The sequence below is a fragment of the Octopus bimaculoides genome, chromosome 2 (genome assembly GCF_046866305.1).
Source record: "Octopus bimaculoides isolate indiv1 chromosome 2, ASM4686630v1, whole genome shotgun sequence".
Lineage (NCBI taxonomy): Eukaryota > Metazoa > Mollusca > Cephalopoda > Octopoda > Octopodidae > Octopus > Octopus bimaculoides.
This window is the reverse complement of record NC_142929.1, coordinates 194,570,982-194,598,386: the sequence shown is the minus strand read 5'-3', so window position 1 is coordinate 194,598,386 and position 27,405 is coordinate 194,570,982. Positions and strand designations below refer to the sequence as shown.

The 27,405-nt window shown below is 40.7% G+C and overlaps 1 long non-coding RNA gene across 3 annotated transcripts in view; it reads right to left on the bottom strand.

Annotated features, from left to right (window-relative positions):
• Window positions 1–27,405, bottom strand: part of LOC128247060 (uncharacterized) — a 34,451-nt gene that overhangs the window by 1,226 nt on the left and 5,820 nt on the right. The window contains exon 2 of one of the 3 annotated variants that reach the window (XR_016240874.1): window positions 10,722–11,038. The exons of 1 other annotated variant lie outside the window; for it this stretch is intronic. This is a non-coding gene — a long non-coding RNA (uncharacterized LOC128247060). The remainder of the gene's footprint in view (window positions 1–10,721; window positions 11,039–27,405) is intronic. One more of the 3 variants, XR_016240873.1, reaches the window with a different exon arrangement.

Here is a 27,405-nt window from a genome sequence, read left to right as displayed (position 1 = left end):
AGCTCAAGTATTTAAAGTAACACATTCTGCCTTTCTGCAAGTTGATGTAGTTGGGGAATGGATTTGTACAGATTTAAGATAGAACTGAGACAAAAAAAAAACCCTTGTTATCTAATCATTAATATTTTAGTTTTTGTCAATTTTTACTTCATTCTTTTCTTATATACACTATTATTATTATTTAAGATGATTATAATTGACAGAAGCAACAATGAATGGCAGTATGTTGGTGAGTAAATGGCTTTCTGACAATTGTCCAGAATGTATGTGATGTAGGACTGAGATCACAATGCTTTCTATGTGGCAACCCCTCTGGTGTTGGTGCTATGTAAAAGAAAAAAAGCTCCAATGCTGGTGTCATGTATAAAGCACCCAGTCCACTCTGTAAAGTGGTTGGTGTTAGGAAGAGCATCCAGCCATAGAAACCTTACCAGAGTAGACAATGGAGCCTGGTGCAGCTCCCTGGCTGGCCAGTTCCATGTCAGACCATTCAACCCATGCCAGCATGGAAGACAATGCTGATGTAGAGAGTGTCTATGGGAAAACTTCTGAAGTTTGTTCCCATCTTATGGATTTCCATTGACACAGCAATGAATTCGGGGTAGAGGTAGGGGTCCACCAAGGTTCCGTCCTCAGCCCCCTATTATTTACCATAGTCCTCCAGGCAATCACAGAGGAGTTCAAGACAGGTTGCCCCTGGGAGCTCCTCTATGCTGATGACCTTGCCCTAATTGCGGAGTCACTATCAGAACTAGAGGAGAAGTTTCAGGTGTGGAAGCAAGGTCTAGAATTGAAGGGCCTTAGAGTCAACCTAGCTAAAACCCAAATCCTAATAAGTAGGAAGGTAGATAAAACACAAACCCCTTCAGGTAGATGGCCCTGCTCAGTATGTAGAAAAGGAGTAGGTAGTAACTCTATAAGATGTACCCGGTGCAAGCTATGGACACATAAGAGGTGCAGCAACATCAAAGGCAGGTTAACTAGCAAGTTAGTTTTTGTTTGTGGCAGATGTTCAGGTGCAATAAAGACTGCAAACAAACAGGAAACAACTTCTATCACATTCCAGGGTGAAAAACTAGAGGTAGTCGATAGCTTCCGCTATCTGGGCGACCAAGTTAGTAGTGGGGGTGGGTGCGCTGAAAGTGTAGCTGCTAGAATAAGAATAGCCTGGGCAAAGTTTAGAGAGCTCTTACCCCTGCTGGCGACAAAGGGACTCTCACTCAGAGTAAAAGGCAGACTGTATGACGCATGCGTACGAACAACCATGCTACATGGCAGTGAAACATGGGCTGTAACTGCTGAGGACATACGTAAGCTCGCAAGGAATGAAGCCAGTATGCTCCGTTGGATGTGTAATGTCAATGTGAATACCCGTCAGAGTGTAAGTATCTTGAGAGAAAAGCTGAACATTAGAAGCATCAGTTGTGGCGTGCAAGAGAGACGATTGCGCTGGTATGGACATGTGGTGAGAATGGAGGAGGATAGCTGCGTGAAAAAGTGCCACACCCTAACAGTTGAGGGAACCCGTGGAAGAGGTAGGCCCAGGAAGACCTGGGCTGAGGTGGTGAGGCAAGACCTTCGTACATTGGGCCTCACCGAGGCGATGACTACGGACCGAGACCTTTGGAAATGGGCTGTGCGTGAGAAGACCCGGCAAGCCAAGTAAGATCGTTGCCAGTGCCCCTGGACTGGTTCTTGTGCGGGTGGCACATGAGATGCACCATTTTGAGCGTGGCCGTTGCCAGTACCGCCTGACTGGCTCCTGTAGGATTTTTGAGCGAGATCGTTGCCAGTGCCCCTGGACTGGCTTGTGCGGGTGGCACATAAAAGACACCATTTCGAGCGTGGCCGTTTTCGTGCGGGTGACACGTAAAAGCACCCACTACACTCTCTGAGTGGTTGGCGTTAGGAAGGGCATCCAGCTGTAGAAACTCTGCCAAATCAGACTGGAGCCTGGTGTTACCATCCGGTTTCACCAGTCCTCAGTCAAATCGTCCAACCCATGCTAGCATGGAAAGCGGACGTTAAACGATGATGATGATACTCTATATGAACAAAAGATGGGGTCCAGGAAAATGATTTGAGAAGTCCAGCCTATTAATCAAATCAAATAAGTTTCTAAAGGTTTCGACTTCTAAAATAGTTCTAGAAAATGTTGCACCACACAAAAGCCAGGTTTTAAGGAAGTTTCAGAAAAAAAACTATTTTACCATTCTACAACAATGCACAAATCCTTTGCAGCTCTAGAATAACAGCAGATCTTTAATATTAGTATTAAATTCACCAATGACAAGTGAATTGCTTCATTTCTGCAATAAACATATCACCATTAATATAAATACAGTGTTAACTTGATAGAATTAGGTTGGCGTGGTTTCTGTTTGTCTCATAAAACCTTTTACAGGAGTGTAGGTCATACTCAGACAGGCAAATTTTTAGAACTCTCGATAGAACAAAATGTTAATTAAAATTCAATACAATCAGCCAATAATGAAAAAAAATCTACTGTGAAAAATGACAATAATCCAGGAAGATGACTGATTTCCTTTTGACAAAATCCAAAATTTATAAGAGAAGGAAGAAATGAAATACGATTGATTTCTCTATGAAGATCAAAGTTGATCAGGACGAACCAGCCTCAATGAAATGCAGTCTGGCTTTATACACAGAAGACAACAGAGACTGATTTAGCTAAGGGTAAACCATTATACCTGGTGGCATTTTTTGACAGTGTCACTAAGGAAATTAAGTATGCATGAATGGATTGTGAGGACTGTACAAAGACGCAGTAAGTAAAATGAGTCAATAAGGAATTCAGTGAAGGTAGGGGTCCTCATCTCTCTCCTATTCACCCTAGTCCTCCTAAAAACTATTTCAGACAGGCTGTCCACAGGAACTTCTATATGATGATGATGATGATGATCTAGTTCTTACTGATGAATTTAGAGAAGAAATTCCAGAAATCAATACAAAACCTAGAATCTGAGGTCTCAAGGGAAACTTAGCAAACAGGAAGATTCTTGTGAGTAGGAAAGAAGGTAGGACCTCAGTATCATCAGGGAAATCACTTTGTTCAATATGCAGAAAAGTAGATGTAAGCCAAAGAATCACAACAGGTTTTGTTTGTGACAGATGCTGTAGAAACACAGTGGAAATATGCTGCCTTAAAAACTTGGTTGATTCACTTAAAGGAATCAATAGTTTCTGTTAGAGAAGTGACATAATTAGCAGAGAGCTGTTACCTCTGTTCACAGCAAAGATTTCTCACCCTCAGAATAAAAGGCAGATCGTATGATGTTTGCGTGAGAACGTTGATACTGTATGATAGTTAAATCTGAGTGATGAATGCAGAAGACTTCCAAATGCTAGAAAGAAACCTCAAAAGACTGCTATTCTATGCTCCTTGATAGAATTCCTTAATTCTCACATCAATCCCATCTTAAGATGGCACCAAAGTGGCTTCCATAAAGACAAATCAAGCCTCCTTGGAGATACTGCCAATTCATTCTCGCCATCTTATGAGTAGCTCCTCTATCTCAAACTCTTCCCTCATACCTTAAACCTAATCTAACATTAGGTGGTGGAGTATTCCACAGACATTTGTTATTAGCTATTTATACGGACTGAGCAACTATGAGTTGTGTCTTTGTTTCTAAAATAGATTTGTTAGGGCTGCACTTTGCAGAAATGGTAGATGATGATGATGACCACCACTGCCATTTCTACTTTTACCTGCTTGAATGGATCAGTGAGAATTGAAACAAATTTTCTACGGCCAAGTGCTCTTTCTGCTGCTATCAACCTTTACTCGTTTACAACTATCAAGCAATATCGAGACAAGAGGACATGAACACATTATCACCATCATCATCTAATGTCTGTTTTCCAATGCTGGCGTAAGTTGGATGGTTTGACAGGAGTTGGCAAGGTTGGAGAGCTGCATCAGGTTCCAGTTGTCTGTTTTTCCAACCACTTTACAGAGTTGACTGGGTACTCTTTATTATGGCACCAGCCATGATAAAGGGTCACCAAGGGCTTGCAACACAGAAATCCGGGGAGGGGGAGAATAGTATTGAGAGGACGTGGCTTTGTGCCAGCTGAGAGATTTAAGGTATAGAGGTGGGGGGAGACAGCCGTGTCTTGCTGTAGAGTAGAAGGGAGAGTAAGATAAAGAGAAATGATGGTGGAGAAGTGTTGGGACATGCCCTCGAGGGACATTGGCAAATATGTATATATCTTATTACAAATTTGGGATTTTACCAATAGAACCGCAACTCCTCTTTCAGGATAACCTTATTGTATGGAATACACATAGAAAGTTATATCCAATAAAATAATATAAGCAGTTAAAAAACCTACTATAAATTACAATAAAATTATTTGAAAAAATATATATAAAACTTACCTGTTATTAGTCTGTGGGGAAAGAAGGTATTTCTAATAAATGCTACACGTATTTCTAAGATTTTAAAAATATATATATATATATATCATCATCATCATCATCATCGTTTAACGTCCGCTTTCCATGCTAGCATGGGTTGGACGATTTGACTGAGGACTGGTGAAACCGGATGGCAACACCAGGCTCCAGTCTGATTTGGCAGAGTTTCTACAGCTGGATGCCCTTCCTAACGCCAACCACTCAGAGAGTGTAGTGGGTGCTTTTACGTGTCACCCGCACGAAAACGGCCACGCTCGAAATGGTGTCTTTTATGTGCCACCCGCACAAGCCAGTCCAGGGGCACTGGCAACGATCTCGCTCGAAAATCCTACAGGAGCCAGTCAGGCGGTACTGGCAACGGCCACGCTCAAAATGGTGCATCTCATGTGCCACCCGCACAAGAACCAGTCCAGGGGCACTGGCAACGATCTTACTTGGCTTGCCGGGTCTTCTCACGCACAGCCCATTTCCAAAGGTCTCGGTCCGTAGTCATCGCCTCGGTGAGGCCCAATGTACGAAGGTCTTGCCTCACCACCTCAGCCCAGGTCTTCCTGGGCCTACCTCTTCCACGGGTTCCCTCAACTGTTAGGGTGTGGCACTTTTTCACGCAGCTATCCTCCTCCATTCTCACCACATGTCCATACCAGCGCAATCGTCTCTCTTGCACGCCACAACTGATGCTTCTAATGTTCAGCTTTTCTCTCAAGATACTTACACTCTGACGGGTATTCACATTGACATTACACATCCAACGGAGCATACTGGCTTCATTCCTTGCGAGCTTACGTATGTCCTCAGCAGTTACAGCCCATGTTTCACTGCCATGTAGCATGGTTGTTCGTACGCATGCGTCATACAGTCTGCCTTTTACTCTGAGTGAGAGTCCCTTTGTCGCCAGCAGGGGTAAGAGCTCTCTAAACTTTGCCCAGGCTATTCTTATTCTAGCAGCTACACTTTCAGCGCACCCACCCCCACTACTAACTTGGTCGCCCAGATAGCGGAAGCTATCGACTACCTCTAGTTTTTCACCCTGGAATGAGATAGAAGTTGTTTCCTGTTTGTTTGCAGTCTTTATTGCACCTGAACATCTGCCACAAACAAAAACTAACTTGCTAGTTAACCTGCCTTTGATGTTGCTGCACCTCTTATGTGTCCATAGCTTGCACCGGGTACATCTTATAGAGTTACTACCTACTCCTTTTCTACATACTGAGCAGGGCCATCTACCTGAAGGGGTTTGTGTTTTATCTACCTTCCTACTTATTAGGATTTTGGTTTTAGCTAGGTTGACTCTAAGGCCCTTCAATTCTAGACCTTGCTTCCACACCTGAAACTTCTCCTCTAGTTCTGATAGTGACTCCGCAATTAGGGCAAGGTCATCAGCATAGAGGAGCTCCCAGGGGCAACCTGTCTTGAACTCCTCTGTGATTGCCTGGAGGACTATGGTAAATAATAGGGGGCTGAGGACGGAACCTTGGTGGACCCCTACCTCTACCCGGAATTCATTGCTGTACTCATTTCCAACCCTCACCTTACTGGCCGCATCTCTGTACATGGCTCGCACAGCTCTCACTAGCCATTCTTCTATCCCAAGTTTCCTCATTGACCACCAGATAAGGGATCGGGGGACCCTGTCAAAGGCTTTCTCCATGTCAACGAAAGCCAGGTACAGAGGTTTATCCTTGGCTAGGTATTTCTCTTGCAACTGTCTCACTAGAAATAAGGCATCAGTAGTGCTTTTACCTGGCACGAACCCAAACTGCATCTCATCTAAATTGATTCGCTCCCTAATTAGTTGGGCTATGACCCTCTCTGTAACTTTCATAACCTGATCTAACAGCTTGATGCCTCTGTAATTATTTGTATCTAAAGCGTCCCCTTTACCTTTGTAGCAGTTGACTATGATGCTGCTACACCAGTCATAGGGTATGACTCCTTCGTGTATCACCTGGTTCGTAATACGGGTGACTAGGCTATAGCCAACACTGCCAGATATTTTGAGCATCTCTGCAGTGATTCCTGATGGGCCGGGGGCTTTCCCGGTCTTCATACTCTTAATTGCTTTATCTACCCTGGTACTATCAACTCGGATAGCTGGTCCCTCTATTGGGTCGACATAAGGCAGGCTCTCTTTCTCCCATTCATTCTCTTTATTAAGCAATCTATCGTAGTGGCATCTCCAGACCTCTTTCTTTGCATCCTCATTTAATGCAAGCGTACCATCATCCATGCGAACACATTTCTCTCCTACAACATCACTATTCTCTCTCCTACACTGTCTTGCAACCCGAAATACCTCGAGTCTTTGGTCCTCACGGCGCAGAACATTGGCAAATCTTTCCTTATCTGCTTCCCCTCTGGCTAAATAAACCTGTCGCCTAGCCTCCCTTCTGGCACATTGGTACAATTCCCTGCTACCATATATATATATATATATATATACGCAGTGAGGTCAAACAAGGCTGCGTACTCGCCCCAACCCTTTTCGGGATCTTCTTCTCACTCCTCCTGAGGCATGCATTTGGCACAGCACAAGAAGGAATATACTTACGGACGAGATTGGATGGTGGGCTGTTCAATCTTGCCCGCCTAAAAGCGAGGTCAAAGGTCCGCGAAGTCCTCACCAGAGACACGCTGTCCCCTGATGACGCTGCAGTTGCGACTCACACTCAGAGGGAACTGCAGCTGCTGATGGATTGCTCAGCTGAGGCCTAAAAGAAAAATAGGGGTGACTCAGTCTGAAGAAGACAAGCGTTATGGGTCAAGTCACGCCGACACCACCTGTCATCACCATCGACAACTATGAGCTCGAGATTGTCCACCAGTTCATGTACCTTGGTTCTACTATCACCGACAACCTCTCCCTAGATGCTGAGATAGACAAGAGGATCGGGAAGGCAGCCACAACATTCGCTCGCCTCACGCCAAGAGTGTGGACAAACCCCAAGCTAACAGTGAAAGCGAAAATGGCTGTGTACAGTGCTTGCGTCCTCAGCACCCTGCTATACGGCAGCGAGACATGGACCGCGTACATCCGCCAGGACAAACGGCTCAACACCTTCCACCTCAGAAGCCTACGATGCATACTCGGCATCCTCTAGCAAGACAAAATAACCAATACTGATGTTCTATCTTGTGCTGGCCTCCCCACCATGCTCACCTTGCTAAGACAACGTCGGCTGCGCTGGATTGGCCACGTTCTCCGTATGGAGGATGGTCGGATCCCAAAGGATGTCCTTTACGGAGAGCTTGTCGCAGGACAGAGAAACATTGGCTGCCCGAAGCTGAGGTACAGGGATGTGTGCAGGAGGGATATGAAGGCACTTGGTATCAACACCAATTCCTGGGAGGATCTCGCAGCCGATCGAACCAGCTGGAGAGGCACTCTTCACAAACAACTGCAGACTGGCGAAGAGAATTTGAGGGTGGCAGCAGCTGAAAACTGAGCCTGCAGAAAAGAAATGACAGCCAACAGACTGGATTCAACGTATAGGTGTGACTTCTGCAAACGAGGAGGTGTTGCAAAAACTGAATAGACAACTCAACGGACGGATGACATCATCCATGGTCAGCCATGACCGACGGAGGCCTTTATATATGTATATATATAGGGTCATCCCATAAATAATGCAGTTTTTCAGTTGCATGAACTAAAAGTTGGATGGGTACTGGATAAACCACCTGCATCAACTTGCTATAAAAGCAGGTAGTAATTTTACCTGGTACTTCTTCTTAGTGCAAGTTTTGAAGAGTGCAGTTCGATTTTAACAGTTATTTTTCCAAAGTTATAATGGAAGGGACAAAGGAGCATAATCAGCATATTTTTCTGTAGGAGTTCAATGAAGGCCACAACGCAACAGAAAGTGCGAAGAATATGAATGCAGTATATGAGGATCGGGCAATAAGCAAAAGTCAGTGTCAACAGTGGTTCCAGAAATTCCAAGCTGGAAACTACAGCCTAGAAGATGAGCCTCATCCTGGATGATCTGCAGAACTCAATGAGGATGTCCTGCAAATCCTGGTGGAACAAAATCCCATCGTTACTATTGAGGAACTAGCAGAGAAGCTTGGATTTGGTCATTCAACCATTCATCGACAACTGCTTGCCATTAGAAAAGTCAGCAAATCGGGTCAATGGGTTCCTCACAGACTTTTCAAGTCTAAGCACGCACGGAGAATGAATGTGTACTCTTCTTTGCTCTCGAATGAACCTTTTGGGACCGAATAATGACTGGTGATGAGAAATGGGTTCTCTATAAAAATGTCAGGCGCCAAAGACAGTGGGTAAGGAAAGGAGAAATGCCAGCGCCCCAGGCTAAAGAAGGTCTTCACCCATGCAAGGTGTTGTTATCTGTTTGGTGGGATATGAAAGGTTTAGTCCACTTTGAACTTTTAAACCCAAACCAAACGTTAACGAAGGAGATCTACTGCAAGGAGCTTAAACAGCTTAAGTCAGCGCTTGAAGGAAAACGACCAACTTTGGTTTCAAGAGAAAAGGTGTTCTTCAATCAAGATAACCATACTTTGATGACTGGCACCTGTGCCAGGGGAGCACTAACAGCACTGACGAGCGTGTTCATTGCCAGAGCAGCTGTCTGGCTTCCATGCTAGTGGTCTGTAAATGGTACCATTTGAGCGGAATCGGTACCAGCGTTGCCTCTAACACTTGTGCTGGTGGCATGTTAGAAAATCATTTGAGTGAGGTCGTTGCCAGGGCCGCTGGACTGGCTCCCATGCAGGTGGCACGTAAAAAACACCTTTTTGAGCGTGGCCATTGCCAGTGCCGTTACTGGCCCTCATGCTGGTGGCACGTAAAAGCACCCACTACACTCTCAGAGTGGTTGGCGTTAGGAAGGGCATCCAGCTGTAGAAACTCTGCCAGATCAGATTGGAGCCTGGTGCAGCCTTCTGGCTTGCCAGTCCTCAGTCAAATCGTCCAACCCATGCTAGCATGGAAAGCAGACGTTAAACGATGATGATGATGACATACAGTAAGGATGACATTCCAAAGACTGGAGCAGTCTGAATGGGAAACGATGCCCCATCACCATATTCGCCAGACATTGCCCCATCTGATTATTATTTATTCCGCAGTCTTCAAAATCAATTAGACCAAAAAGATATGGATTCTGTAGACGAGGTCAAAACCGTACTGGAGGAGTATTTTTCATTACAGACAAGTGAATTTTGGAAGTCTACCAGATAGATGGAAGAGCATTGTAGAAAATGAAGGAGAGTATATTTTAGATTAGAAAAAGAACTTTGTTTACCTTAATTTTGAAAAATAAACGAAGTATAAAAAACCCGCATTATTTATGGGATGACCCAATATATATACACACACATACACATATATGACTGGCTTCTTTTAGTTTCATCTACTAAATTCATTCATAAGGAATCGTTGGTCTGTCTGAGGCTATAGAAGAAGGCACTGCTTTATCACATTCCTCATTGATGTGTAACTCTTCCGACAATATTTGGTGAAAGCTACAATACACACACACACATTGAGCTTTCGTACAATTTCTTTTATCTTTTGTTTCAATCATTAGACTGCAGCCATGCTGGAGCACTGCCTTGAATTGTAGTTGAATGAATCAATCCCAATACTGACTTTCTTTTTAAGCCTGGTACTTATTTTATCAGTCTCTTTTGCCAAATCACTAAGTTATAAGGATGTGAATACATCAACACCAGTAGTTGTTAAGCAGTGGTAGAGGACAAAGACAGACACACATGTAAATATATATATATATATATTGTCAGCTCATTAGCTGGTGTAAGAAAAGAGGATTAGGGTCTGAAGAAACACTGTAAAGCTAAGTTGCTTTAGGGACATGAAACCCAGAATAACCTGGTAGACTGGCCATAGCTATCGATAATACACCTCCACGACTCCCTTTCAGCTGATGCCAAGGACGTATTTTCCAATGGCTACTGTGAATCCTTATCACTATTCAACGAGGCCAAAGGCATAATCATTGTTGGTCTTTACAGGCCTCCCCAAGCATCTCTAAAGTGCTTTGAAGAGTGCCTCAACAAAATCAAGTCCTTCCTTCCAAAATACAACTCCGGAAATATACTAGTGATGGGTGATTTTAACTTCCCTCATATAAACTGGCCCACAAATACTCTGAAGTTTGGCAGATGCTCTACATCAGACAAAACAGCAGCAGAATTCCTCTTTAATCTAATGGATGAACTTTTCCTGATACAACTAGCGCTCGAACCAACAAGACAGAATAAAACGATCTTGGATCTAATATTAACCAACCACTCTAGCTCCGTTCACAGTATTTCAGTTGAAAAAACTCTGCTCTTTCACCACGACATGTTGTTCTGCAACTTTAATTTCCGGCATATCAAAACCAAAACAAGCAAATCCCACTCCATTGCACTTATTTGACAACATAAACGTCCACAAAGCCGACTGGGGAGCAATCAGAAAGGATCTGTCCTTTATCAACTGGTCTTTCAATCTCAGTTCCACTCACATTGAGACCGCATGGCAGGGCTTTGAAGACATTGTCACCTATACATGCTCAAAACACGCTCCTACGAAATCCGCAAACGCAAACAGAAACAGGCTCCCTAGAGAGAGAGAAAAAAAAACACTTATTAGGCGCATCAAAAGACTCAATAAAAAAATCAACCAATTGAAATACTCCCACATACAACATCCACATTCAACAATAATGAAACGGCTGGAGTTGGAAAAACTTCATCTGTAGACCGACATGAAAACTTCCATTGAAAATCAAAGAGCTGCGGAGGAACAGTGGGTAATCAAAAACATCAAACAGAACCCAAAAGTGTTCTAGTCTTATGCAAATAAGAACAGAACCGCTGTCTCACCCATTGGGCCATTGATCGATGATAACAACATTCCCCGACACAATGCTAAAGAAATGGCAGAAATACTGCAGAAACAATACTGCTCTGTCTTTAGTGACCCCACTGATATTGACGTAAGAGAAGCGAACGAAGTCGATTCCCAACATAAAATCTTGGACATAACCTTCACTGCTTCAGACATCATAGCAGCAATAAATGAAATCAAATACTATTCTGCTGTAGGCCCTGATAGATTCCCTGCTAATCTCCCAAAAGAATGTAGACACCAACCTCTGGAGAAATTCTTTAGACTCAGGTTATATACCGAAACAGCTCCTATCCCAGTCTGTCATCTCAGTTTTCAAACAGGGAAACAGATCCCTTGCAGTCAACTATCGCCCAATCTCACTCACCTCCTACATCATAGATGTAGATCAAGGATAGCTGACTTCCGGGAGACCCACAAACTCCTAAATGCAAACCAGCATGGCTTTCGCTGTGGCAGGGACTGTCTAAAACAGCTCTTACACCACATCGATCATATCCTTAAAGCATTGGGAACAGGTTTGAACTCTGATATCATATATCTTGACTTCAGTAAAGCGTTCGATAGGGTTGACCATAATATCTTACTCTCAAAATTGGCAAATGTTGGAATCCGTGGAAAACTACTACACTGGACTGAGTATTTCCTGGAGAACAGAACACAAGAAGTTGTGGTCGATGGAGTCCACTCAAGCCCAGCAAAAGTCACCAGTGATGTTCCTCAGGAGACTGTCTTGGGCTCCGCGTCTGTTTATAGTCTATATAAACAAGCTTTCCAGCATCATAAAACACAACAAAGTGAAAATATTCGCTGATGACTCTAAGCTCCAGAAAATTATCAATGAAGAAAATCGAACACAACTCCAGTCTGATCTACATGCTGTGAGTCAATGGGCAGACAAAAACAAAATGAAACTGAACGAGGGAAAATTTGAGCTGATGCATTTTGGAAGAAAGTCTATACTAAAACAGCCATACACTCTTCCTTCACGGGAACCGCTCACGGCATCTAATAATATCAGAGACCTGGGTGTAATTGTTGATAACAATCTCAGTTGGAGTGCCCACATCAACAATAAGGTCAATATAGCTCGTAGGATGAGCTCCTGGATCTTACGAACCTTCCAGTCCAGAGAACAAGGTGTCATCATTCCTCTTTCCTCCTCATTTGTATGGCCACACCTTGAATACCACTGTCCTTTGTGGTCTCCCCATACAAAACAAAAACATTTCGAGGATTGAATAACCCCAGAGGGCACTCACCAGACGAATTGAAGGCATGGCTGATCTTGATTACTGGGACCGCCTTAAAGCCTTGAAGCTCTACTCTCTCCAGCGCCGCCGCGAGTGGTACATCATCTGTACGATATGGAGAATATACCGCCAGCATTGCCCAAATGACCTGAACATTAGCTTCAAGGTTCATCCAAGGCTGGGACCACGGGCCATGCGTCCCCTGCCCAATTCAAAATCACAACATATAGGTACACTGCGACACAATTTCTTTTCCTCGACCGGCCCTGCCCTGTTTAACATTGTCCCAAAACTGATCAAAGAGGATTTGGATCCCATCACCTTTAAACGAAGTCTGGACAGATTTCTTCAAGGAATACCAGACAAGCCACCCATACCTGGATACAACTCACTACTTGAATGGACCATAATACCACAAAACTTGACTTAAAAAGGATTTAGATAATCCTATCAGGTGGTGCTATTAAGTTAGACATGTTCTGGACCAATCTTTGGTCGAAACATATCTGAGTTTTATATATATATAAAATGAGCTTCTTTCAGTTCCTGTCTGCCAAATCCACTCACTGGGCTTTGGTCACTCCAAGGCTATAGTAGAAGACGCTTGACCCAGGTGCCACACTGTAGGACTGGACCTGAAACCATGTGGTTGGGAAGCAAGTTTCTTACAACAAAGTCTGTGCATGTATATTAAATTTTACTCACCAAACATTGCTCAAGCAGAGACCATGGAAGAAGACATTTGACCAAGTGTACAGTAGTGTTGAACCCAGAAATTATTATAACACCTTCTTACAAAGGCTAAATAAATTATAGAGAATTACTACAAACAAGTTCCAAGCACTTGTGTAACTGAAATGTGCTCAACATTTTATTAAGTGGCTGGTTGTCCACTACTACTTCATGTTGTCAGTGAGTCCCCACAACCACCACCCAATGAAAGGGGTCAATTTCTTCAGCACCAATCCAGTCTGCCTTAGTTCACACCAACACCATAGAAGCTTTAACAATAGGCTTGATTTCAATGTCTTAAACAATACAGTAGGGTGGAGGTGGTGATGATGGGTGTTAGGCAGGTGAAGTATGAATTTAGGGGTGTATTGGGAACATAAGAGAGAAGGCTGTAGTGATTTATCACATTTTGTTTATATGAGAACAAGGAGGGAGTGTGAAAGTGTTCATTAAAAGAGGGAAAAGAAAGTTGGCAGGTAGAGGAGTAATAGTGAGAGAGAAGCAGGAGACAGGTGGAGATAGGGAAACAGAAAAATACTCAGCTTCCAGAGAAATACCACAAATTCCTCCTGCTCCTACCACTGTCAGCAAATCCAGGAAGCTTGAGACCAAGCTCCTGGCCTACTTTTGTTTTGTTTTCTACTACCACCACCACCACCAACAACAACAACAACAACACAGCATAAATTATCTTGTAGCACTTAGAGAAGACCAACTAGCATTCTTTTGAAACTAGCAAAAATTAAGTTAGCATTGCTAGATGTGTGTGAGTGTATATCTACTACAGACACATCAGTTCATCATTGTTGAATAAACAGCTTTTATTCAATTTACAAAGCTTGCTCACACTGCTACAACCACCACCACCACTACCACCATCGCTCTATCATGACAATACACACACACACACAAACAGCATTTAATGCCTTGTGGCAAGACAAATCCTCCCAATCTATATTCTTACCCACTTTTTCAAGAGCATCTCACCCAATTTTACTGCCTCCTCCTCCTCCTATTCCTCTCAGTTTAGCTTTCATACACCCCTAACTCCTGTCTCTGCTGGACTTTATCCTCCTACCACCGTTACACACACACACACACACTCTCATTCTTTCTCTCTACCTCTCTCTCTCACTCTTTCTCTTTACCTCTCCTGCCTTATTTTTCTTTGTATATAACTTTATACTCAACAAAGACCATGTCCCCAGTTCAGTATATCTACTACTACTACTACTGCTGCTGCCACCAACATCCAAACAGTCTCTATTCATGTGTGACCTGTCATCAACTAAAACAGGAGCCAAAAACACTTAACAGCTCCCACATACTAAACAAATAACTTGGTAGCCTGAAATGCTAAGCCCAATATATTTCTCTCTTAATAATAATAATAAACCAAAGCGATGGTTATTATTCCTATCAAATCAGCCTCTCTTTTCAAGGAACACCTAAAAAAATTATATAAACTGTCACGATGATTATTTTTATCATATTCAATATTTATTTTTATATTGGTTTTAAATTTTGGCACAAAGTCCAGCAATTTTAGATGGGGTAAGTTGATTCTATTGGTCCCAGAACTCAACTGGTATTTATTTTACTGACCCTGAAAGGATGGAAGGCAAAGTCAACCTTGATGAGATTCGAACTGAGAATGTGAAGACAGATGAGCCGCCAGGAAGCATTCTGTCCAGTGTGCCAACCATTCTGCCCGCTCACTGCCTTCTTTGATATCTGTTTTTAGATTAAGAGTTATCTTCGGCCTTACAAAACTATTCTAACAAAATAAACTGTTTTGAATGCTGCCAATAACATTACTATTTCTAAGGAAATGAGACAGAAAGAGAAGGCTACCATCAGATGGAAGGTTTCAAAGTATTTAGTCTTGTCTTTTACTATCTTTACATTGGGTGACAATAACAAAACTTCACAAGTAATGCTTCTCTCTTTCAAGATTCAAAGTTATTCAGGACAGGAGTCATAGACATTATTAAAATAACTATCAGTCCCAGTGGTTGACTACTTCTCTCTAGGAAAGTGTTGCCTGAGTACCAGTCATATATTGTGGTCAAGTGACTCTACTCTCCAGAATTGTGTTCTCTTAGTACCAGTCATATGTAACTAGAATTGAAAAATGCGCACACTCAAAAGGGTTACAGAATGTCATAATAAACCTTAAAAAGTATGGAACCAGCATTGTTGCTTAAAAATATTGGAATCACCGTTTGTTGTACATTCATGTGTGCTCTGTTATGACATTCTGTAACCCTTATGAGCATGCACATTTTTGCAATTCTAGTTTCGTACTTTTTAAGGCAACACTTGTAATATTTTATATATGTACCATATTTCTCATAATGGTGTAGCAGCCTCTAATAAACTGACACTCAAACACTGACCAATTGAAATGTCTGACTGTCACAATATTAAAAAATGTTAGATAAAATCAATAATGATTGTCTTATTTGTTTATTATCATTCAGAGAGATACTGAACAGCAGCTAGTATTATTATAAGCTGTACTATAAAGAAATGTATTTAAATAAAAATATTAATTTTTAGAAAATCATTAGCAAACTCTAAAATGACATACCATGCAACAAAGAGAAAATGAGTAAGACAAAATTCTTGAAGACAGCTGCATGCCAAACTATCACTAATTGGTTGACGATGATTGGAAATCAACCAATAAAATGCAATCCCCACACAAACGGCCACAGCCACCTTACACTTTCATTCACAACATCATCATCATCATCATTTAACGTCCATTTTCCATGCTGGCATGGGTTTGACTGAGGCCTGGAGAGCCAGTGATTGCACCAGGCTCCAATCTGATATGGCAGTGTTTCTACAGCTGGATGCCCTTCCTAACACCAACCACTCCGAGAGTGTAGTGGGTGCTTTTTTATGTGCCACCGGCACAAGGGGCCAGGTAAGCTAGCATCGACCACAATCGGATGGTGCTTTTTACGTGCCACCGGCACAGAAGCCAGTCATGGCAGCACTGGCATCAGCCACTTCGGATGGTGCTTTTTCACATGCTACCAGCATGGGGCTCACAACTACAATTTCCATTTGATTTGATTTTGATATTGCTGAAAAAGAGGAGGGGGGTTTCCATGCAGGAAAAAATATAGGTAAATTTGTTGTTGAAAATTGGAAATGAAAAAGGAAAATTAATCATTTGTCAACTCCAGATGAAAAATAAAAAAAGCATGAGAAAGACATGTCACGAAAAGAAATGTTTTCTGCCCAAAGAATTAACTCAACAAAAAGTGAAAACGGAAGTGAATGTCATGTTTATTTACATTGTTTTGAATTAATCATGCATTATCTCAAAGCTTTCAGATATTGATGATGTGGTTGTTTATTTTCAGAATGAGATTGTAGGGTAGGTGTGAGAGGCTGGATCTGACCAGTTTGAACAGAAACCTAGTAGAATATTTGGGCCGAATTTGGCTAGTTTGAATGCTAAAAGGTAAAGCTATTTCAAGAGGAGGAGATAGAGGGAGCTCTGGATGATATGAGCTCCCTCAAGTGAAGTAAGAAGACTTAAGGAAACATAAATGTCTAGTCTTTAAAACCAAGACAGAACAATATGTGACACACTTGCCCATCATGATAAATTGGGGAAAAGGAATTTATCACAACCAGAGATATCAGTAGGAATTTTGTCCCTTGTATTGTTATTATCATTGCAGCAATGTTTGAGCAGATGAGTTGACCCATAACAGCAGTTTCAAGAGTCAAACAAAGCCAACTGAATCCTGATGACATTTTAAAGACCACAAGGACATTATGGAGTTTTATGGCGTTATAGCAGCAGAAACAAAGTCAATCAAGGTGGCAGCGTATGACAGAAGACCAAGTTGCTACATGTGGAAATGCAAGAACTACACGAGAGATTTTGCCTGGCTATAGCATGGCAACAGAAGCACATTGCTAAGATAAAGAACATGGTTGCTGCTGCCCCTATTTCCATAGCACCATCGTTCACAGTTCAAAGAATGAAAGGCCAGAAGAGAGAAAAGAGAAATTTCTTCATTCTCAATGCCACCAGCCCAGCACAAGACCAGACAGAAACTATGAACAGAAATTCCAGTCCACCATCTTGAAAGAAATGGAAACCAGAAAAAGGTGAAGGACAATAAAAGATAGAGATCAAAACCTTATCGTCAACAAGAGAATGGAAGTGATGCTGAGTTGACACTGATTGTAGGATATTTCACAATTATCCAAAACAAAAAAAAACAAGAACCTCTTGATATCACTGATTTTTATTGACCCTTGAAATTGGGAATGAAAGGTTCAGTTGACTGGAATATGGTTTCAGGATGGTGCTGGATGCTTATGGATTTCGAGTTAGTGTTAGCATACGTGGTCTGATCAATAAGTATCCGGATTGTTGCCATAGTAACAGAGGTAAAATATGCAGAGTGAAGCTGCTTGGCACAGATTGACCTTGAACTCTGCTATGCATATGTACACTAAGTTTTAATGTTCTAACTCACTTCCACTGTTTACAGCAGTGCTTGGAAGGAACCTGTGTAGCATGTGACTGTTACATTGACCATAATGGAGAAAGTTGACCAGAGAATCTGCATCAAATTTTGCCAAAAGCTTGGTGATACCTGCTCAGAGGCCTATGCAAAGTTTTCAAAAAGTTTTTATTGATTTCAATACAATCAAGGAGATTTTGTGCAACTGAAACCTGAGTGTCTTTTTGTTCAGCTGAAAGCAGTTTTGGTACAAACTTAACAGACCCATGTCTCATACCCAAATCTTCAATGATAATGGACTGAACTGTAACTAATCTGCACATCCACTGATCACTCACGGATGGTGATTCAACAATTTCCCCTCACAGCTGCATGCACATCTGTGATGTTTTTATCAGTTCAGCTGGTTATGGGTTTCCCAGAACATTCATCACTATTAACATCTTTTGGCCATCTTAGTAACGTCTAAACTGCTCGTACACTTGTGTGAAACTCTTACATAGGCCTCTGGGCAGGATCCACCATAATTACATTTTCTGTCATGATCAATGCAACGATCACACCTTCCTTCCAAGCACTGCTGTAAACAGGGGAAGTGAGTTAGAATGTTAAAACTTAGTGTGCATGCACAGTAGAGGTCAAGGTCAATCTATGCAAAGCAGCTTCACTCTGTAGCTACGTTACTATGGCAACAGTCCGGATACTTATTGATCAGACCTCGTATTTAATGCCAGTGGAGGCTTTAAAGAGTTAATTAGAAATCATTATGAAGTAAGCTAAAGACCATTGTCACACAATGACTAATGTTATTTAAATTATTTTCCAAAGATGTTTGCTTGAACCTCTGGATGTCCAAATTTACAAAAACCATCTCAAATGCTATTTGGATGGGAAATATTCATATAAGCCATCATTGCAGAACCTGACACCAACAGAATAATTCTGTTGTTAAAATGTGTCAAGATGAAGACCAAAAAAAATTATGTGCTCTGTATCTGTTCAACCCCATGTCAGAATGAAAAAGCAGTTGATATGACATGAAAGCTACTGTCAAAAATGCAAGAGTGACGAATTAAATTTCAATTTAAATCTCCCCCCACCAGAAATTTTAAATTAATGTTTACAAATGGAGATATTTTCAGAAACCAAAATCAGGGAGTGAGCATGGTATGAAATTATAATTCAAACACAAATAAAATTCAAATAAAACAACAGATTTAAATTCTATTATCAATTTTTTTTTTTTTTTATAATTCAATATATTTCTCCTAACAATATTAATCTATGAAGATATCAAAATTTTATTCATTTTAAATTTCAAACTTGACAAAATAATTTTTTTATAAAAAAATGCTGTTAATAAAAAATCTGATTTTTTTTTTTCTTTTTTTACAGTATAATTCAATAGATTAAAAATTATAAATTTTTAGCTGAGCACAATCAAGTGACTAGAATTACCAAGGAAATGTCATACAGTTCCTTGCTATTTTGCAGCACATAGAAGACTGTATGCATCTGGAATAGAAACCAAATCCTTCCTAAATCCAACAAAAGGAAGAACACATCAAATAATGTGATCATACATTCACTTCTTGAAATAAAGACAGAATGGCGGTGGCAAGGCATGTTTGTTGATTTCAAATTAGAACAACTGTTACAATTCCATTACAAGCTGGAACAGTGTTTCCAACCCCAAAATAAGTGGCTGTTTAATTTAGGGGTTTGATCCATGTGAAACACTACACTGCTGCATCCCTTCAACAACAGAGACAAGTCAACTAATAGATTGGAAGTGAAATTTCCATCCACCTGTGCCCACTGGGTCATGGCATCATCTCCATAGGGTCCTATTAGAAGTAACTGTCATTAGATCTTCCAGTTAGATTCCCAAGTACAACCGAGACTATGGAAATTATTTAGCCATCTCGTTCTAGGTTTCATGCTGGTTGGCACTTAAAGAATCCACCTTGTGATTGATTCTTATGACATTCTAATCACATGTCCAAAGTACCATAGCTGTGACATCTCAATGCTGAGAGGTAGAACCTCAGCCTCTCAAGATTCCTTGATCTCTGCCTGACATATCCTTTGGCACACTGAGGTGCAAAAAGTTGCCGCAGAGAGAGTAAAAGTATCCAAGACTAAGCCATGGGAGGGTTTTGGGGGTCAAATGGGGCTCTGGCTTCAGATCAGCCAATAACAGATTCTGGCTGCCCGTCTACTGTAACAAGAAGCCCTCTTCCACACATAGTGTCTGGAGTTCTTCTCCCTACAGAGAAGAGAATCATCGAGAGGATCTAAACCCTGTTACAATTAAGTCTTCTGGTAGACACAAGGTACACCTAAGAGTGAAGACTTCCTTCAAAGAGGCTGAAGTCATAAATGGAATTGAAGTGCTTAAACATAGCAAGGCTGCTGGAGAGGATGAAATGCAACCCTAAACATTAAAAGTCTTGAAAAGAAAAGCTATTTGATGGCTGACAAGTATGTGCCCAGTGGCTAAGATCTCTGGAGAGACACCATAACAATGGCAATCTCAGGTGATAAGACCAATTTTTAAAAAAAGGGAGACAAGAGAAAGAGAGAATGCTCTAATTATGCAGGAATCTCCTTGTTGAGCCTTCCCAGTGAAGTCTAAGCTAGGTGTCTGGAAAAGAGACGAAGGTTGTCTAGCCTGAACTCACTGAAGAAATATGTGGCTTCTTTCCTGGATGCAGCACAACTGGCCAGATCGTCACATTATGGCAGATCTTTGAGAAATCATGGGAATTTTGCCAAGATGTATTTGCTTTGCTTGTAGACCTCAGAAAAGTGTATGGGGATTATTGTGCATCTTCTGGTTGCCATGAAGCTCCTATATAAATGCCTTGATATTTGTGTATGGTAAATGGTGCTAAGTTGTAGCCTTTTAACATAGGTAGGGGTGTGTATGTTATTTGTCCTTTTAACAATTTTTGTAAATGAGATCAACATGCTCAGCCACTGCAATAGTGGTATCACAATCAGTGGGTTAAGGCTCTGTCGGCTGATATTTAAAGACATGGTGTTACTTGGCTCATCAGAATGTGACCTTCAACATGCACTGAATGGGTTCGCTGCTGAGTACTTCAAGGTAGGGATGAGAATTAGCACTGTGAAGACCGTGACACTGGTCCTCTGGAGAAAGTCTTCTCAGTGTATTCTGCATGTTAGTGGAGCATCACCAACACAAGAGAAGTTCAAGTATCTTGTGGCCATATTTACAAGCAAGAGGCTGAATTGCAGGTACTGGCACAGTAATGCACCAGTTCCAACATTCGATCATCAGAAGAGAAGGGCTTAGGGAAACAAACCAAATTTACTATCTTCACTTCAGTTTGGCTTTTTTGCCTCTCCTCAACTATGGTCATGAATGTTGAGTAATGATTGAAAGTGTATGATCAACGAATACAAGCAACTGAAATGGTGTTCCTTGAGTAATATTATTTAACAGGGAAGCAAAATAAAAAAAAAAACAACTATGTGGAAGCTTGTAGCATTTGTTTTTATATGTAATTAAGTATGTAACTTTTATGTTAATAACAGGTCGGACACCAGTTGTTTTATGTTGGTTTTGGGTTATCACAACAGGTCGTTGAAGTGTGAGATATACTATATCTTTATTTTCAATGTTTACATTCGTAAGTTATAACAAATATTATTGTTTATTTAATTGAAAGCTATAATGATAATCTCGTTACTTATAACTTAATTATAAGTATTTATCACTAAACATAACTCTTAGTTTAGGCTGCGTAAAAGTTATGATGTATCATACCAAGATGCTGAACGTACATTCATTACGTGCATGTATGTTGAAGATTTAGATTATATTTTTTTGACCGTTACACATAAAAAAAATAGTTTCATTAATATACAGAAATAAATTCAACAAGTTAAAAGAAACGAGAAGTAAAAGGAATTAAGTTTCTACATTAATTTATTATATACATATTTTTTACATTTATAGAAATTTAGAAACAAGTCATTTCGTCGTAGAGAATTTACGACTTAAATTTATTATTAACTAGTTTCTCATTCTAACTAATAAGGTTTCACGACAATTCAATATTGTCGGATTTGAGTATTGAACATGGCATATATATTAGCCTATACTCAAAAGGGTGAGTGTCGTGGACTTTAGTGGCAACCAACGAACACTGGGGATTTTGCCGAAAATCAGGGTTTTTATAACTACTCATACACGAATCATAGAACCGTAACCCCGTGAAAGATTTCTTCAACGAAGTTCATAATTCGTATATGGGCAGTAATTCTTAACCAAAGAGAAATCAATAATTTCTCATGTTCGGGCAAACGAACTTACGTTCTCTCTCCGCTTCTTGTGAGTTTGCTACATAACTTTTATCAATTAATATTAATGAAGGATATAAACATCTGCAAGGAAAACAAAAAGAAGTGCTTTAAAAATAATGAAGTTATTTGCACCTTTTATCAATTTCATTATCACAAATCTGGTGAATTAGGGGATTGGGTCTACTGACAACCTGTAACCAACAACAGGCTATTCTTCACTCATTATGGCATAAAATAAGTTTCTGATGACCCAACTTAGCAGCTAAATTGTTGTTCCTAATTGGAACCACTTCAATCTGTACACATTAACATTCATGTCACATCCCCAGATATTGTATCCTTTATGTCAAGAGGGAAAATCATTGTAATAGATAGAGCACAAGAAGGCTCTGTCCTCTCTTACATTGTCTTCTAGGCCATAACAGAAATATTTAAAACCAGCTGCTCCTGAGAACTATTGTACAATGATGATCTCACCCCCACAGTGGAATCTGTTGTAAAATTAGAAAAGAAATTCCAGGAGTGGAAGCAAAACCTGGAACTGAAGGGGCTTAAAGTTAACTTAACAAAGACCAAAGTTCTAGTGAGCAGGAAAACAGACAAGATGCTAATTCCTTCAGGTAAATAACCCTGCTTGATAGGTAGGAAAGGTGTAAGCAAGAATTCCGTACAGTATACCCAATGAAAGCTAGGGACACACAAGAGGTGCAGTGGAATCACAGAAAGGTTAACAAGAAAAATAGTGTTTGTATGTGGAAGATATGCAAGAGTAATGAACATTGAGAACACATGGGAAATAGAGTTTCTCAAATGCTGAGGATATTCCTTAAATGTAGTAGATAGTTTCTGTTACCTAGATGGCTTAATTAGCTGTGGAAGAAGATGTTTGGATAGTGTAGTTGCTAGAAGGAGAAAGTTCAGAGAGCTATTACTTCTGTTGGTAAAAAAAAGGCCTTTCTTGCCCATGGTAATGAAATGTGCCCTGAATGCAGTGGACAAATACTAGAGAGAAATGAACATCAGTGTGCATGTACAACAAAGTGCAAAAGTGCCAAGAGAAGAATTGGGTATAAGAGGAATCAGATGTATGCAGTATGCAAGAGAAAAGACTGTGTTGGTTTGATCATGTGATGCATATGGATAAGAACAGCAGCTTAAAGAAGTACCAGTTGCTTAACAGTGGATGAAACTTGCAAAAGAGGGGGAGCCAGGAAGACAGGATGAAGTGGTGAAGGTTGATCCCAAGATGCTGAGCATTACAGAGGAGATGACAAAAGATTGAGATGATTGGTGATTTGCTGTCCTTGAGAAGATCTTTCCAACACGGCCACCTCTCCATACTTGTATTTCCCATCAACTTTTAAGCAAGTAATAAGACTCATATAAGCTAATGCACAAGAATTCATCAACTAGTCTAAAGATCCTCAACATGAAATTAAAATAACCAAATGTGAGGTACCAGCTTTTACAACATATATATATTTCATTTTTGTATTTGATTTGCAAGATTCATGTGAATTCGTGTGTTAAAGCATATTTCATTGTATCTGGAGAGAGTCATTCTCTTTTAGTGCCTTATTATTTAACACACTCACCAGTTCAATCTCCACTCATTTACTTCTTTTTTTTTTTCTAAAATTTTTGTTGCATTTTGTAACTTTTATTGAAAAAGTTACAAGACACAACGAAAATTTTAGAAAAAATAAGTAAGTAAATGGGTGGAAATCAAACAGGTGAGTGTGTTAAATAATAAGGCACTAAAAGAGAATGACTCTCCATATACAATAATATATATATATATATATATATATATATATATATATATATATCATCATCATCATACACACACACACACACCCTTATGTACCCCTACATTTCCCTCCAGAAAATAGACCCCATCAAATGTTAGAAGGGACACAAGTGAGAAGTAGTAGGTAGCTTCCATTATCTAGGTGACCAATTCACCAGTGGAGATGACTGCTCTGAGGACATAGCTGATAGAATAAGAAAAGGCTGAGCAAAGTTTAGAGAGCTGCTACCTTTGTTGGTAACAAAGGGCCTCTTCCTCGGAGTGAAAGGCAAATTGTATGATGCTTTTCATTCTGATTGTAGATGCCTATCTTGTTTGCATACCATCATCATCATCATCGTTTAACGTCCGCTTTCCATGCTAGCATGGGTTGGACGATTTGACTGAGGACTGGTGAAACCGGATGGCAACACCAAGCTCCAATCTAAATTTGGCAGAGTTTCTACAGCTGGATGCCCTTCCTAATGCCAACCAATCAGAGAGTGTAGTAGGTGCTTTTACGTGTCACCTGCACGAAGGCCAGTCAGGCGATACTGGCAACGGCCACGCTCGAAATGGTGTCTTTTATGTGCCACCCGCACAAGCCAGTCCAGGGGCACTGGCAACGATCTTACTTGGCTTGCCGGGTCTTCTCACGCACAGCACATTTCCAAAGGTCTCGGTCAGTAGTCATCGCCTCGGTGAGGCCCAATGTACGAAGGTCTTGCCTCACCACCTCAGCCCAGGTCTTCCTGGGCCTACCTCTTCCACGGGTTCCCTCAACTGTTAGGGTGTGGCACTTTTTCACGCAGCTATCCTCATCCATTCTCACCACATGTCCATACCAGCGCAATCGTCTCTCTTGCACACCACAAATGATGCTTCTAATGTTCAGCTTTTCTCTCAAGATACTTACACTCTGATGGGTATTCACATTGACATTACACATCCAATGGAGCATACTGGCTTCATTCCTTGCGAGCTTACGCATGTCCTCAGCAGTTACAGCCCATGTTTCACTGCCATGTAGCATGGCTGTTCGTACACATGCGTCATACAGTCTGCCTTTTACTCTGAGTGAGAGTCCCTTTGTCGCCAGCAGAGGTTAGAGCTCTCTAAACTTTGCCCAGGCTATTCTTATTCTAGCAGCTACACTTTCAGCGCACCCACCCCCACTACTAACTTGGTCGCCCAGATAGCGGAAGCTATCGACTACCTCTAGTTTTTCACCCTGGAATGAGATAGAAGTTGTTTCCTGTTTGTTTACAGTGTTTATTGCACCTGAACATTTGCCACATACAAAAACTAACTTCCTAGTTAACCTGCCTTTGATGTTGCTGCACCTCTTATGTGTTCATAGCTTGCACCGGGTACATCTTATAGAGTTACTACCTACTCTTTTTCTACATACTGAACAGGGCCATCTACCTGAAGGGGTTTGTGTTTTATCTACCTTCCTACTTATTAGGATTTTGGTTTTAGCTAGGTTGACTCTAAGGCCCTTCAATTCTAGACCTTGCTTCCACACCTGAGACTTCTCCTCTAGTTCTGATAGTGACTCCGCAATTAGGGCAAGGTCATCAGCATAGAGGAGCTCCCAGGGGCAACCTGTCTTGAACTCCTCTGTGATTGCCTGGAGGACTATGATAAATAGGAGGGGGCTGAGGACGGAACCTTGGTGGACCCCTACCTCTACCCGGAATTCATTGCTGTACTCATTTCCAGCCCTCACCTTACTGGCAGCATGTCTGTACATGGCTCGCACAGTTCTCACTAACCATTCTTCTATCCCAAGTTTCCTCATTGACCACCAGATAAGGGATCAGGGGACCCTGTCAAAGGCTTTCTCCATGTCAACGAAAGCCAGGTACAGAGGTTTATCCTTGGTTAGGTATTTCTCCTGCAGCTGTCTCACTAGAAATATGGCATCAGTGGTGCTTTTACCTGGCACGAACCCAAACTGCATCTCATCTAAATTGATTCGCTCCCTAATTAGTTGGGCTATGACCCTCTCTGTAACTTTCATAACCTGATCTAACAGCTTGATGCCTCTGTAATTATTTGTATATATTCCAAATATTTTCCTGGTGATAAAAGATAAAAAGTTGTAAATCTAAATTTAGAGGTCAAACATGGAGAAATTTTTAAAAATCAAGGAAAACTCATCATAGCTACCATTTATGTTAGAATAAACCCCCCCACCCCCCATCTCCAATATTATAAAAAAAAGAAAAGCAGCAAAGCTAGCAGAATGGTTAGTACACCGGACAAAATGCTGTTAAGTGTTTTGACCATCTTTACATTGTGAGTTTAAATTCTGCCACAGTTAACTTTGCCTTTCATCCTTTTGGGGGTCAATAAAATAAGTACCAGTTGAATACTGGGGTTGAGGTAATTGACCTGGACCCGTCCTTGAAATTGCTAATCTTGTGCTAAAGTTTGAAACCAAATATTATAAAGGATAGAGAGGTAGGTGCTGTTAGATGATTAGGAAAAGGCTATCACAACTCATTTTCTTTATTCCTTAAAAAGGAAATTCTAGTAAATAGAGTATTGTGAGTGAAACTAAGAAATAATTTCGTTTCTCTGTAAGTATGGAGGAAGATGAGAATTATGTTTAGCAGATTCTTGGATGATGCTTTGACTGCTGTAATAATTCATTACTGTGGACAATGTAGCTCATCAAAATATTGATTGAAATTAAAACATTACGGTGAGGTCAATGTTGAATTAGTGAGCACACTTAGGTAGAGTACCCATATTGAGTTTTGTGGTCATTTCACTAGTTTTACAATGATCATTCATTGTAAAAACCGACATCTACATACAAACAGATATGATGGATGGGATTGGTTCAGTCTGACATATAAAATCAATATAACTAAAATGTCAGCATAGATAGTAAATGTAAAACAATGATGTTGATGATGATACAAACCTACATTTGTAGCTGGAAGAGAAAATTGACTTAAACACAGAGAAAAGTAAACAAAGTAGAATTTGGATTTCAATAAATAAAGAATTTCAGCTTTTTATTGAATTTTGAACCCCAACACCCCCCCCCCCCTTTGTTTGAGTGTACGAAACATTTCGAATTGAGAAATTTAATATTAAAAAATTATAAATGATTGGTAATTCCTACATAATAAAAATATTATTTGAAAATAAAATTTGATCAGAAAATAGAATTGAAAAAATTTAATTCCTAAATGAAATAATTGCATTTAACAAATAATTATTAAGACAAAACTAAATCTTATAAAGTCCAACACTCATCATCGTCATATAACATGCTGGCATCGGTTATTCTTAATAATTTTTAGAGGTGGGAATAAGCCTGAGATATTACATGGGGCTTATTTTACCAGTTCTCAAAAATATACATGACAAAACTGAATCAGAGATAAAGAGAGAGAGAGAGAGTAAAAGATACTTCAGTGGTAGAGCCAGCCATGGCCTTTGCTTCA